Here is a 15,857-nt window from a genome sequence, read left to right on the forward strand (position 1 = left end):
ATCTATCTATCTATCTATTATCTATCTATCTATCTATCTATCTATCTATCTATCTATCATCTATCTATCTATCTATCTATCTATCTATCTATCTATCTATCTATTATCTATCTATCTATCTATCTATCTATCTATCTATCATCTATCTATCTATCATCTATCTATTATCTATCTATCTATCTATCTATCTATCTATTATCTATCTATTATCTATCTATCTATCTATCATCTATCTATCATCTATCTATCTATCTATCTATCTATCTATCTATCATCTATCTATTATCTATCTATCTATCTATCTATTATCTATCTATCTATCATCTATCTATCATCTATCTATCTATCTATGTATCATCTATCTATTATCTATCTATCTATCTATCTATCTATCTATCTATCATCTATCTATTATCTATCTATTATCTATCTATCATCTATTATCTATCTATTTTCTATCTATTATCTATCTATCATCTATCTATCATCTATCTATATATTATCTATCTATCTATCTTCTATTTATTATGTTTCTATCTATTATCTATCATCTATTATCTATCATCTATCTATATATTATCTATCTATTATCTATTTTCTATCTATCTATCTATCTATCTATCTATCTATCTATTATCTATCTATCTATCTATTATCTATCTATCTATCTATCTATCATCTATATATCTATTTTCTATCTATTTTCTATTATATATTATCTATCTATATATTATCTATCTATCATCTATTTATTATGTATCTATCTATCTATTTTCTATCTATCCTTCTATCTATCATCTATCATCTATCTATATATCATCTATCTATCATCAGTATATTATCTTTCTATCTCTATCTATTATCTATCCATCTATCTATCTATCTATCTATCTATCTATCTATCTATCTATCTATCTATCTATCTATCTATCATCTGTCTATATATTATTTATCTATCATCTATATATTATCTATTTATTATCTATCATCTATTTTCTATCCATTTAACTACTATCTATTATCTAACTTTCTATCTATTTATGAGAATTGTTTAACTCATCCTGTACACGCTGTAGGTAAAAATCATCACTTGTGGTAGATCCTGTGTAACACATCAGCAGCACAGATCCCTTTCTGCCCTGAGGTGCTGTAGACCTGGCTGATGTCTCACAGGAGTTGGTCTAGACTACATACATTATAGGTCTAGACTAGGTCTCCATGGAGGTTCTGCATGTGAATGGAAGCAGTATTGATGTAATGATTCCATTCAGCAAGCAGAGATCTTGACTATGTTGCAGATTTGAAGCACAAAGTATATTACAAAGTTTCAAAACATTTTAGAAAATTATGTAAACACTGTAACATTGGGCTCTTTTGACTTTCATAACACGTCCTAATTATGGTCCCAGTCATTGCCTTGGCCGTGTTCACATGCTCAGTATTGGGTCAGTGTTTTACATCAGTATTTGTAGCCAAAACCAGGAGAGAAACAATCAGAGGAAAAGTAGAATAGAAACACGTCACCTCTTCTGCATATATCACCCACTCCTGGTTTTGGCTCACAAATACTGATGTAAAATACTGACCAAATACTGAACGTGTGAACGCGGTCTTACTGTAATACTCAGGGCATAGAGTTCAGACCATGAAGCTCCTACGGGGGATCTGTGGAGAAGGGGCTAAACCCAGGTTGTCTGTTTTGATGCTTTTTAGTAGGAGGTGAGAACCTGTCCACTGTACTGAGTGATAGTCTTTACTGTAGTTCTGGCATTCAGTTCGTGAACCAGGTGGATCAGGATGTACATAAACACATTTTAGATGGGAGAAAAAAATAGATATAGTTTTAATTTGGCCGCAGAGTTTGGCAGATAATATACAAAGTTTGCAATCAATGTTACTGATTCAGATATGAATAAATGACAGTCACAGCCGATATATACAGAACCTACCATATGTCCTTCTATATGCTGCTAACACACGTAATATAAAACATTACACTATAAAGCAAGGATATACAAAATAAACACAGGATATAAAGCAATAATAATCACAGAATAATAATCAAAAGTAAAAAGTAAGATGTAGAAGAGCTACGGTTGCCATTTCCTATGAGACGTTACGCCTTTTCACACAGTGAAGCTGATTGGGCTCTGCTACATCTACATGTATGTGTTATATGTGACCCCTGACATACAGAGTCTGGGCAATGCCTAGGAGGAGGACCACCCTGCTCCAGACCACTCAGGGCTGTCTGATAGATGCAGACCCCTGGATACATTGTATCACCCCAGCCACCGCCCCCCTTATATTTGTATCATTCAATGATGTCTGACACCATACATAAAGGCCGGACTGGAGGAAGCCATAGAAGACCAGTGAGTGGGCACTGACTCCGCCGGGGCAATGATGGTGGGCACTATGGAACCTGTCCGGGCATTCTAAGCGTAGGATCTGCCATGTAATTGGGCGGCTACATGTAATGGAGCAGTCATGGCTTCTTCTTCATCCATGGTGAGGACAGCCTTACCTGTGATGTTCCTCATTCAGACAGCCCCATGGATGGAGGCTGCTAGAAGCCACAATGTCACTCACAGAGCTCCAGCCTCAGATGTGAGGACAGAGCCAGGGAGGAGCCAGAACACATTCACCTTCCCCTGCCCTGAATATGGAATCCCTGAAGACCCTGACGTCAGGCCCATCCTGGTAACCCCTCCATGTCTGGAGGCTGCAGCATAGCCAAGGAGCAATATTCTGTATATGGTTATTATCGGGACAGGATCCGACAGCGCAGCAGCTCCTTATATCTGGTATATAGCAAAGAAAAATCCACACCGGATCTTACACAGATCTCCAGATGATCACACCGGATCTTACACAGATCTCTGGATGATCACACCGGATCTTACACAGATCTCCGGATGATCACACCGGATCTTACACAGATCTACGGATGATCACATCGGATCTTACACAGATCTCCGGATGATCACACCGGATCTTACACAGATCTCTGGATGATCACACCGGATCTTACACAGATCTCTGGATGACCACACCGGATCTTACACAGATCTCTGGATGATCACACCGGATCTCACACAGATCTCCGGATGATCACACCGGATCTTACACAGATCTCTGGATGATCACACCGGATCTTACACAGATCTCCGGATGATCACACCGGATCTTACACAGATCTCCGGATGATCACACCGGATCTTACACAGATCTCTGGATGATCACACCGAATCTTACACAGATCTCCAGATGATCACACCGGATCTTACACAGATCTCTGGATGATCACACGGGATCTTACACAGATCTCTGGATGATCACACCGGATCTTACACAGATCTCCGGATGATCACACCGGATCTTACACAGATCTCCAGATGATTACACCGGATCTTACACAGATCTCCAGATAATTACAACCATATTTATTGGTGGCTGCAATAATTGATCCCTCTAGGATAAGAATTCTTAATAAGCTCGCGGGGCCCTGATGTGTGTATGGCAGCTGCATGCTCACTTTACTGACAGACTGTATTGTTATCCCCAGAGGACACTGTTACTTACTGAAGAGGTACATAAGGGTGCTCAGAACATGATGTCATAAAGCATAATTGGGCATTATTACTTGTTAAGGGAGGAATTAAGGGGCATTATTACTTTGTAAGCAACACTCTCACCATTACAACTTTATATGTGGTCACTCAAAGTGTCGGACTGGGGGGCCAAGGGCCCACCAGTAACATTGACTGTGGGGGCCCACTTTTCACCTGCATACATATATTACACTTACCTTGTTCACAAATTTACCTATATCTCTATATAAAAATAACCTGGGTAGTTTGGTTAATGAATGATGAGATTTTGCTTTTTTCTGTACTGAGTGAATCAAGTGAATTATCCCAAGTACTGTCCATGTGCAGCGCCCCAGGGTCCTGGTGTCATTGCAGTAATATCGTTCTCCTCTAGGGGGGAGTGATGTTACGTCTGAAGGCAATAAAGGAGATTTCTTTATCAGGTAACATAATGCATGCAACATGTTCACACTCCAGACCAGAAGGGGGAGCTCTAAGCCTGTTTAAGGTGAACTCCCCTCTAAAACATCCTGATCTGGAGGGAAAAGGGGTTCAGAGTTGAGTTCCTGTCAGGAAGACAGAGGGGGAGGACGTAGTCCTGGAGCCTGAAGAGCTGCAGCTCCTGGAAGAAGACACTAAAGCGAACATATTGCAGAGAGTGTGCAGGAAAGCAGAGCACAGGAGAGGAATATCAGAGGGAGACCAGCCAGGAGCAGGCTGCTTCCTTCTGAGGCGCAGAAATCTGGTAGCCAGAATACCGAGGGAGTAAGGATCTCTACGCTTTACTTCAGAGACTGGCAGGACAGATAATTCCACGTTACATGCCCGATCTTATACCCAGGAGGCACGGTGGCAACTTGTGGGGGCTGGGGCGTGTCAGAGTCCCTGTAAAAAGCCTCAGGCCACCAGTCATACGGGTTTGTTCCTATCCATCTGGGGGACAGAGAGAAAGACATAACATCTAGAACACCAACAACAGTTGTGAGGACCTTATGAGAGGCTCAGCAGTAAGGTACTACAACACCCAGGCGCTAGAGGAAGGCAACAGATTTCCACCTGGATAAGGGGACTCTGGATTTGCCTTCAGACCGGCCAGACTCTGCCTGCCCTGTGATCTGGTGCTCTGGACTGTGGATAATGAAGCCTTCAGTAAAGGTAAAGAGACTACAACCTTGTGTCCTCGTTCTTCACTGTGCCTTTCACCATCCACCATCTACACACTGGGAGCCCTGGGGACATACTTCAACTGTGGGAAGGTATACCATCTGGCTGCCATAACATCACCCCAGCAGACACCACAGGTGGCGTCATGAACATTATCCCTTTAAAGACCTTTCCCCTTTTAATACGGACGTCCCTAGGGCCACGGACCAGGTCAGCCACCGTGACATCCTCCTTGAGAACCGAAGGGCCCGGCTCCAAGTACCTCACTGCCCTACGGGGGTGCTCCAAACTTTGGCGTTACGAACAGGATCTACTTAAGCCTGAAAATCGGGTCATGTGCGCCTAAGAACTGTGCCAGAATTGTATTTGAATTGTTTGTGCTGAAAGACTGTATTGCCATTTCCCGCCAAAACCCGCTATTGCTGCGCAGCGTGGAGCGCGAGGAGGAGGAGACGTACCTTCGTGGGCGGAGCCAGCCAAAAAGAGCGCAAAGCAGGAAGGACGGGTGCCACACTGCTGCCTGGAACGCCGGAAGTGAAGACGTCGTACAGCGGAGCCGCAAAAGGAGAAGCCGGCTTCTATCAGGTTAGCGAGGGGAAAATGCCATGTCTCATTCGGGAGGGGCGTTGGCGGCGGTCGCAGCCGCAGACCTAGTAGCACCCCAGGCCTCGTAGCGGACGTGCCTGCAGTCCCCGCGGTAGGCGCAGCCGCAGAGCCCGCCTATCAGCTAGGCGCCGCCTCAGCTACAGCGGCCATCATGCCCTTCTCCATGCCATACATACCTGGAGCAGCCTGGCTCCCGCAATATTCCGGGGAATCACATACGTTAGCTGACTTTAAAGAGAGACTCTGCAGCCTGCTTGAAGATTACCACCTGACAGAGCATCAGAAAGTTCACATTGTAACGGGCCAACTGCTTGGAGCGGCCCAGAGGGAGGTGAAATCCTGACCACTTTTGACACCCGCACCGCTACAGAAATTAAATTGACGTTCTATGGGTGCAAGCAGAGGCCGCAGGATAGCCTACGGGACTATGCCCTTAATCTCCAGGAAGCACTGCGGGCAATCAGGCAGATTGACCCTAAAAGTGTGCCAGATGAGGACAAACTCTTAAAGGAGCGGTTCATTGAGGGACTCCTGTGCAATAACCAAAGGTCCCAACTGCACCTCCTGGCCATGCAGAATCCTGATCTGGCCTTTGCGCAGTTCAAAGACAAGGCCATCCAGGTGCTACAGGAACGACAGCTCAGCCGTGCAGTTCCCCCTAGGCGTCCAGCCCTCACGTACCACCAGGAGGTGGCGCCCCACCCTCAAGTCTCTGCTGAGACTCTGCTGATGCCCAGATCCTTGAAGATGATTCTCCCACTGGACTACTCCTCCAGCTACAGGAGCTGACCAAGAACGTTGCTGCATTAGCCCGGACCGTGCAGTCCCTACAGAGGGCCCCCAAGGAGAAGATCCAGCTAACTTCCAGACCGGAGGATGTTCCCTAGTGATGACAGAAGAGAATCCCGCCGACCAGAGGAAGAGATGACGATCGCTATCATCAGGACGGACGACCCATCTGCCGCAATCAGGCAGGCTACATTGCAAGGTACTGTCATTTAAACGAGCGACCCCTGGGGCAGAGGTCTAATCCCCAGGAGTAGGATGACCAGGCCGACAAAACTGGAGAGCCAAGTACGTCGGAGGATGACCTGTTCTCCCCATTGTGATCGACGGTATCCCCATGAACGCTCTGTTGGACACCGGTTCTCAGGTGACAACTATGCCTTACGTCCTTTATAAACGTTATTGGGAAGACTGTTGTGAATTCTGTGGCAGAGCTCCCTCCTGTGGTCACAAGTGGTACTTCGGCTGATTCTCTCTGTGAGCTTCTGTTTGTGGAGGGAAGTGGTATTGCGGCTTCTGAGTTTCCTCCCTCAGGTGATCTGGTGAGGTCGTTAGGTGTTTCTCTACTTAACTCCACCTAATGCTTTGATCCTGGCTTCCTGTCAATGTTCCAGTGTTGGACTTGCTTTTCCCTGGATCATTCCTGTGGCCTGCTGCTCTGCATAGCTAAGTCTTCTTTGCTATTTGTTTGCTATTTTTTCTGTCCAGCTTGTCTAATTTGTTGCTGGAAGCTCTGGGATGCAAAGGGTGTACCTCCGTGCCGTTAGTTCGGTACGGAGGGTCTTTTTGCCCCCTTTGCGTGGTTTTCTTTAGGGTTTTGTGTAGACCGCAAAGTTACCTTTTCTATCCTCGCTCTGTTAAGAAAGTCGGGCCTCACTTTGCTGAATCTATTTCATAACAGTACAGGAAGCCAAAAGTACTAATGATTCTCAATAGAGGGAAAAAAGAAGTTCTGAGACCATTTTTTTTTCTTTGCACTGTGTTTTGCCTTTTTTTTCCCCTAGACATTTGGGTGGTTCAGTACACAGGTGTAGCGATGGACATTAGAAGTCTGTCTTCATTTGTGGATCAGCTCTCGGCAAGTGTACAAAAGATTCAAGACACTATTGATCAGAAATCTATGTTAGAACCAAGAATTCCTATTCCTGATTTGTTTTTTGGAGATAGAACTAAGTTTATGAGTTTCAAAAATAATTGTAAATTATTTCTGGCCTTGAAACCTCGCTCCTCTGGTGATCCAGTTCAACAGGTTTTGATTGTTATTTCTTTTTTGCGCGGCGACCCTCAGGACTGGGCATTTTCTCTTGCGCCAGGAGATCCTGCATTGAGTAATATCGATGCGTTTTTCCTGGCGCTCGGATTGCTGTACGATGAACCTAATTCAGTGGATCAGGCAGAGAAAATTTTGCTGGCTCTTTGTCAGGGTCAGGATGAGATAGAGGTATATTGTCAGAAATTTAGAAAGTGGTCCGTGCTCACTCAATGGAATGAAGGTGCGCTCGCAGCTATGTTCAGAAAGGGTCTCTCTGAAGCCCTTAAGGATGTCATGGTGGGATTTCCTATGCCTGCTGGTTTGAATGAGTCTATGTCTTTGGCCATTCAGATCGGTCGATGCTTGCATGAGCGTAAATCTGTGCACCATTTGGCGGTATTACCTGAGCTTAAACCTGAGCCTATGCAGTGCGATAGGACTTTGACCAGAGTTGAACGGCAAGAACACAGACGTCTGAATGGGCTGTGTTTCTACTGTGGTGATTCCACTCATGCTATCTCTGATTGTCCTAAGCGCACTAAGCGGTTCGCTAGGTCTGCCACCATTGGTACGGTACAGTCAAAATTCCTTCTGTCCGTTACCTTGATCTGTTCTTTGTCATCGTATTCTGTCATGGCATTTGTGGATTCAGGCGCTGCCCTGAATTTGATGGACTTGGAGTATGCTAAGCGTTGTGGGTTTCTCTTAGAGCCCTTGCAGTGTCCTATTCCATTGAGAGGAATTGATGCCACGCCTTTGGCCAAGAATAAGCCTCAATACTGGACCCAGCTGACCATGTGCATGGCTCCTGCACATCAGGAGGTTATTCGCTTTCTGGTGTTGCATAATCTGCATGATGTGGTCGTGTTGGGGTTGCCATGGCTACAAGCCCATAATCCAGTATTAGATTGGAAATCCATGTCGGTGTCCAGCTGGGGTTGTCAGGGGGTACAAGGTGATGTTCCATTTCTGTCAATTTCGTCATCCACCCCTTCTGAGGTTCCAGAGTTCTTGTCTGATTACCGGGATGTATTTGATGAGCCCAAGTCCGATGCCCTACCTCCGCATAGGGATTGTGATTGTGCTATCAATTTGATTCCTGGTAGTAAATTCCCAAAAGGTCGACTGTTTAATTTATCCGTGCCTGAGCACGCCGCTATGCGCAGTTATGTAAAGGAATCCCTGGAGAAGGGGCATATTCGCCCGTCATCGTCACCATTAGGAGCAGGGTTCTTTTTTGTAGCCAAAAAGGATGGTTCGCTGAGACCTTGTATAGATTACCGCCTTCTAAATAAGATCACAGTTAATTTTCAGTACCCCTTGCCATTGTTATCTGATTTGTTTGCTCGGATTAAGGGGCTAGTTGGTTCACCAAGATAGATCTTCGTGGTGCGTATAATCTGGTGCGTATCAGGCGAGGAGATGAATGGAAAACTGCATTTAATACGCCCGAGGGTCATTTTGAGTATCTAGTGATGCCATTCGGACTTGCCAATGCTCCATCAGTGTTTCAGTCCTTTATGCATGACATCTTCCGAGAGTACCTGGATAAATTCCTGATTGTGTACTTGGATGACATTTTGATCTTCTCGGATGATTGGGAGTCTCATGTGAAGCAGGTCAGAACAGTTTTTCAGGTCCTGCGTGCTAATTCTTTGTTTGTGAAGGGATCAAAGTGTCTCTTTGGTGTGCAGAAGGTTTCATTTTTGGGGTTCATCTTTTCCCCTTCTACTATCGAGATGGATCCTGTTAAGGTCCAAGCCATCCATGATTGGACTCAGCCGACATCTCTGAAAAGTCTGCAAAAGTTCCTGGGCTTTGCTAATTTTTATCGTCGCTTCATCTGCAATTTTTCTAGTATTGCCAAACCATTGACCGATTTGACCAAGAAGGGTGCTGATTTGGTCAATTGGTCTTCTGCTGCTGTGGAAGCTTTTCAAGAGTTGAAGCGTCGTTTTTCTTCTGCCCCTGTGTTGTGTCAACCAGATGTTTCTCTTCCGTTCCAGGTCGAGGTTGATGCTTCTGAGATTGGAGCAGGGGCTGTTTTGTCGCAGAGAGCTTCTGATTGCTCAGTGATGAAACCATGCGCTTTTTTTTCCAGGAAGTTTTCGCCTGATGAGCGAAATTATGATGTGGGCAACCGAGAGTTGCTGGCCATGAAGTGGGCATTTGAGGAGTGGCGTCATTGGCTTGAAGGAGCTAAGCATCGCGTGGTGGTATTGACTGATCATAAGAACTTGACTTATCTTGAGTCTGCTAAGCGGTTGAATCCTAGACAGGCTCGTTGGTCGCTGTTTTTTGCCCGTTTTGACTTTGTGATTTCGTACCTTCCGGGCTCTAAAAATGTGAAGGCGGATGCTCTGTCTAGGAGTTTTGTGGCCGACTCTCCGGGTTTGTCTGAGCCGGCGGGTATCCTCAAGGAAGGAGTAATTGTGTCTGCCATCTCCCCTGATTTGCGGCGGTTGCTGCAAAAATTTCAGGCTAATAAACCTGATCGTTGTCCAGCGGAGAGACTGTTTGTCCCTGATAGGTGGACCAATAAAGTTATCTCTGAGGTTCATTGTTCGGTGTTGGCTGGTCATCCTGGAATCTTTGGTACCAGAGAGTTAGTGGCTAGATCCTTTTGGTGGCCGTCTCTGTCGCGGGATGTGCGTGCTTTTGTGCAGTCCTGTGGGATTTGTGCTCGGGCTAAGCCCTGCTGTTCTCGTGCCAGTGGGTTGCTTTTGCCCTTGCCGGTCCCGAAGAGGCCTTGGACACATATCTCTATGGATTTTATTTCTGATCTTCCCGTTTCTCAAAAGATGTCAGTCATTTGGGTGGTCTGTGATCGCTTTTCTAAGATGGTCCATCTGGTACCCTTGTCTAAATTGCCTTCCTCCTCTGATTTGGTGCCATTGTTCTTCCAGCATGTGGTTCGTTTACATGGCATTCCAGAGAATATCGTTTCTGACAGAGGTTCCCAGTTTGTTTCAAGGTTTTGGCGAGCCTTTTGTGGTAGGATGGGCATTGACTTGTCTTTTTCCTCGGCTTTCCATCCTCAGACTAATGGCCAGACCGAACGAACCAATCAGACCTTGGAAACATATCTGAGATGCTTTGTTTCTGCCGATCAGGATGACTGGGTGTCCTTTTTGCCTTTGGCTGAGTTCGCCCTTAATAATCGGGCCAGCTCGGCTACCTTGGTTTCACCATTTTTCTGCAATTCTGGGTTCCATCCTCGTTTCTCTTCAGGACAGGTTGAGTCTTCGGACTGTCCTGGTGTGGATACTGTGGTGGACAGGTTGCAGCAGATTTGGACTCATGTAGTGGACAATTTGACCTTGTCCCAGGAGAAGGCTCAACGTTTCGCTAATCGCAGACGCCGTGTGGGTCCCCGACTTCGTGTTGGGGATCTGGTTTGGTTATCTTCTCGTCATATTCCTATGAAGGTTTCCTCTCCTAAGTTTAAACCTCGTTTCATTGGTCCGTATAGGATTTCTGAGGTTCTTAATCCTGTGTCTTTTCGTCTGACCCTTCCAGATTCTTTTTCCATACATAACGTATTCCATAGGTCATTGTTGCGGAGATACGTGGCACCTATGGTTCCATCTGTTGATCCTCCTGCCCCGGTTTTGGTGGAGGGGGAATTGGAGTATATTGTGGAGAAGATTTTGGATTCTCGTGTTTCTAGACGGAAACTCCAGTATCTGGTTAAATGGAAGGGTTATGCTCAGGAAGATAATTCCTGGGTTTTTGCCTCTGATGTCCATGCTCCCGATCTTGTTCGTGCCTTTCATGTGGCTCATCCTGGTCGGCCTGGGGGCTCTGGTGAGGGTTCGGTGACCCCTCCTCAAGGGGGGGGTACTGTTGTGAATTCTGTGGCAGAGCTCCCTCCTGTGGTCACAAGTGGTACTTCGGCTGATTCTCTCTGTGAGCTTCTGTTTGTGGAGGGAAGTGGTACTGCGGCTTCTGAGTTTCCTCCCTCAGGTGATCTGGTGAGGTCGTTAGGTGCTTCTCTACTTAACTCCACCTAATGCTTTGATCCTGGCTTCCTGTCAATGTTCCAGTGTTGGACTTGCTTTTCCCTGGATCATTCCTGTGGCCTGCTGCTCTGCATAGCTAAGTCTTCTTTGCTATTTGTTTGCTATTTTTTCTGTCCAGCTTATCTAATTTGTTGCTGGAAGCTCTGGGACGCAAAGGGTGTACCTCCGTGCCGTTAGTTCGGTACGGAGGGTCTTTTTGCCCCCTTTGCGTGGTTTTCTTTAGGGTTTTGTGTAGACTGCAAAGTTACCTTTTCTATCCTCGCTCTGTTAAGAAAGTCGGGCCTCACTTTGCTGAATCTATTTCATAACAGAAGACACCGACATTACTCGTGGCCCTGACGACGATTTCACCATAGTCGCCAGTAACGGTCAGCCATTACCCCAAGTGGGATACAAAGAGGTCACCATTAAAGTGGGGCGGGTAGAGCTAAAATCCCAAGGGATCGTGATTGTTGATATCGATCGCCGTGAATGTAACCCTATGATGACCATTGGTACTAATGTCCTAGAAAATTGTCTTGCAGAGGTTATTGTCTTGTTACAGCAGGTGGCAGAAACAGCTGGTTCCAGTGAGCAATGTGTCCTGCAGAAAGAAATTAGAGCTCTGGTACAGAGACAGCAGGTAGAACTATCTGGTGGAGAAATTGGCCGTGCCACAGTGAGTGATTCAATCCCCATCGCAATACCCCCCAGGAGTGAAATGTTAATATGGTGTCAGGCAGCAATAGGCCTCAGAGGTAAAGACTATCAGGCCCTGTTAGAACCTGTGTATTCAGAAAGTAGGCCCACAATCCTGACAGTCAGAGGGGTGGTTGAAGTCCGCAAGGGGAGGGTCCCAGTATGTGTCCTTAACTGTGGAGACAAAGAGGTCCCCCTAACCAGATATGCCACGCTTGCCAAACTGTTTACTGTTGATAACAATGTGATACAGGCAACAGAACCCTTGGTCCCGTCCAAACAGGCGGAGGACAATGGCTCTGCAGGACAAATGGAAGATTGGTGTCAGAAATTACACGTGGGCCCTGACTCTACACCATCACACCAAAAACAAGGGGCTTACAGGGTGGTCCATGAGTACGAGCATGTATTCAGCAAGCACCCCCTAGATTTTGGGCAAGTAAAAGGGATTCAGAATCATATCCCCACGGGAAATCATCCACCCATTTAAAAGAGATACCGTCCTGTACCTCCTGCTCATTATCAGTGTGCCAAAGACATGTGGCAAGAGATGAAGGAGGCTGGGGTAGTTAGAGACAGTTGTAGCCCTTGGGCAGCTCCATTAGTCCTCGTCAAAAAGAAGGACGGCACGATGAGGATGTGTGTAGATCATAGGCAGATGAACCGCATTACACACAAGGATGCATACCCTTTGCCTAGAATAGAAGAATCATTAGCTGCTTTAAAATCTGCTAACTACTTCTCTACCTTGGATCTCACCAGTGGGTACTGGCAGGTTCCCGTAGCAGAGGCGGACAAGGAAAAGACAGCCTTCACCACACTGATCCGTTGGGTCCTTGTGAGTTCAACTACATGCCATTCAGACTGAACAACGCTCCAGGAACGTTCAAGAGGATGATGGAGTGCTGTCTTGGACACAAGAACTTTGAAACCATCTTGCTGTATCTGGACGATGTCATTGTCTTCTCCAAGACTTATGAGGACCATCTGGAGCACCTGGCCGAAGTGTTCGAAGCCCTGTCCAACTTTGGGCTAAAGGTAAAACCATCCAAATGCCATCTGTTAAAGCCCAAAGTGCAGTACCTGGGCCATGTCGTGAGTGCCGAAGGAGTGGCCCCAGACCCTGACAAGGTCACTGTGATCAGAGACTGGCCGAAGCCCAGCAACCTCCATGAAGTCCAGCAGTTCCTCGGGTTGGTAGGCTACTACAGGAGATTTATTAAAGACTTCACCAAGAAAGCCACGCCACTACAAGACCTGTTAGTGGGCCAATCCAAGTAAACCAATGGTAAGAATACCCCATTTGACTGGGACGACGGACTGGAGAGATCCTTCACTCATTTGAAGTTGGCTCTGACGGGGGATGAGATATTGGCTTACCTTGATTATGACCAACCGTTTGCGCTGTATACGGATTATTATTATTATTATTATTATTTATTGTTATAGCGCCATTTATTCCATGGCGCTTTACATGTGGGGAGGGGTATACATAATAAAAACAAGTACAATAATCTTAAACAATACAAGTCATAACTGGTACAGGAGGAATGAGGACCCTGCCCGCGAAGGCTCACAATCTACATCTACGGATGCCAGCAACATGGGACTGGGAGCCGTGTTGTCCCAGGTACAGAAAGGCAAAGAAAGGGTAATCGCTTACGCCAGCAGGAAACTTCATCCCACTGAAAAGAACCCTGAAAACTACATTTCCTTTAAGCTGGAGTTCCTCGCCATCGTCTGGGCAGTGACGGAGAGATTTAGGGTATGTGCACATGCCAGGATTTCTTGCAGAAATTTTTCTGACAAAAACCGGACATTTCTGCCAGAAATCCGCATGCGTTTTTTTTGTGTTTTTTTATGCGTTTTTTATGCATTTTTGGAGCGTTTTTCCCAAATGCATAGAATAGCGGGAAAAACGCAAAAAAATCCACAAAATTAATGAACATGCTGCTTTTTTTTACTGCAATGCGTTTTTTTCGCGGAAAAAAACGCATCATGTGCACAAAAATTGCAGAATGCATTCTAAATGATAGGATGCCTATGTCTGCAGTTTCTAATGCGGTTTTATCGCGTTTTTATCGTGAAAAAACGCAAAAAAACGCAAAAAAAACCTGAACGTGTGCACATATCCTTAAGCATTACCTAGCATCGGCAAAATTCACCGTCTTCACGGATAACACTCCACTGACACACCTGGACACAGCAAAACTTGGTTCCCTGGAGCAACTGTGGATGGCCCGGTTGTCCAATTATGATTTCACCATCAAGTACCGCGCAGGGCACAAGAATGCGAATGCCAATGCATTGTCCAGAATGCCCAACTTGCCAGAAACGGGAGAAGACTTGGAAACCCTCGAAGAAATAGATTTGCCAGTTTTCCATCACCCCAAGGCCACTCAGTATTCCCATTATGTGAGGAACAGGCGTAAGAACCAGCAGGACGCCACGCTGAATCCCCTGCCCCACCATTGATGGGCAGAGACCCAGGACAGTGACCCCGTGGTCCGTCGGGTGAAAGAACTCCTGACCCAGGCAGGTTGACACCCTGGCCCTGATGATCCACAAGAGACACAACAACTGTGGAAGGAGAAAGGCAAACTTTTTATCTACGATGGTAAGCTGTGCCGAAGAAGCATCGACCCACGCATTCATGAGTTGGTTTGGCAGATAGTGGTCCCAAGACAAGATGCGCCAATGGTTCTGGAAGCATACCACGATGGAGCAGGACACTTCAAATGGAAGAAGTTGGAGAGTCTACTTCGTGGAAGGTTCTACTGGATTGGTATGAGAAAAACCATCGAAAAGTGGTGCCGAGAGTGTGGCCCGTGTAGCTTACGCAGAAAGGACCGTGACAGTCAGAGGGCTCCCCTACAGCTCATAGTTACCAAACAACCACTTGAATTGGTCGCGCTAGATCATGTGAAGCTAACACCAAGCCGATCCGGCTATGTCTACGCTCTGACCATTGTAGACCACTACTACAGATTCCTGGTAGTTGTACCTGTCAAGGATTTGACGGCAAGAACAGCAGCCAAGGCCTTTCAACGGTACTTTTGCAGACCACACGGATACCCAGAGAAGGTCCTTACTGATCAAGGTCCAGCCTTTGAAACGGAAGTGTTTCAGGAGTTCTGCAACCTGTATGGATGCAAAAAGATCAGAACGACTCCGTATCACCCGCAAACCAACGAAATGTGTGAGAAGATGAACCAAGTAGTGATTGACTTACTGAAAACCTTACCTATACCTATTTAAGTCCTCTTTTACTCAGAAGAGGCAATTTGCATATTTAATTTCCCAGAGGAGCATTGCACGGCGAATAAGTCCCCTTACCTTGACAAGCCAGCTGGTATGTCACTCTCCATAAGGAGAAACGTTACCCCTTAGACCCCAGTCCAGAGCCTCTCACCTAGCCCAATCAGTTCTCATGCTTCGCACTGACGAGGGCCAACAGCCCGAAACACCGTGTCTCCGAATTGAGATACTGATTTGGCTTTAATCCTAAGTCATATTGCACACAATCAACTCGTTAAAGAGTTGATTGTGACTTGTAGGATCGCTACTTCCAACAGGTGGTGCTATAGAGTTTAAGTCCTCTTTTTCTCAGAAGAGGCAATTTGCCTATACAGGAAAGGAACTTAAGGTACCTTCACACTCAGCGACGCTGCAGCGATACCGACAACGATGTCGATCGCTGCAGCGTCGCTGGAGAGCTGTCACACAGACAGCTCTCCAGCGACCAACGATCCCGAG

The 15,857-nt window shown here is 46.0% G+C and overlaps 1 protein-coding gene across 1 annotated transcript in view; it reads right to left on the bottom strand.

Moving 5' to 3' along the window:
* Positions 1–2,654, bottom strand: part of LOC138661849 (cdc42 effector protein 2-like) — a 64,495-nt gene extending 61,841 nt beyond the window's left edge. Inside the window, exon 1 of the mRNA XM_069746789.1 lies at positions 2,528–2,654. The gene's annotated coding sequence lies outside the window, so the exon portion shown is untranslated. The remainder of the gene's footprint in view (positions 1–2,527) is intronic.
* Between the last annotated feature and the right edge of the window lie 13,203 nt (positions 2,655–15,857).

Source organism: Ranitomeya imitator, chromosome 2 (assembly GCF_032444005.1).
Source record: "Ranitomeya imitator isolate aRanImi1 chromosome 2, aRanImi1.pri, whole genome shotgun sequence".
Lineage (NCBI taxonomy): Eukaryota > Metazoa > Chordata > Amphibia > Anura > Dendrobatidae > Ranitomeya > Ranitomeya imitator.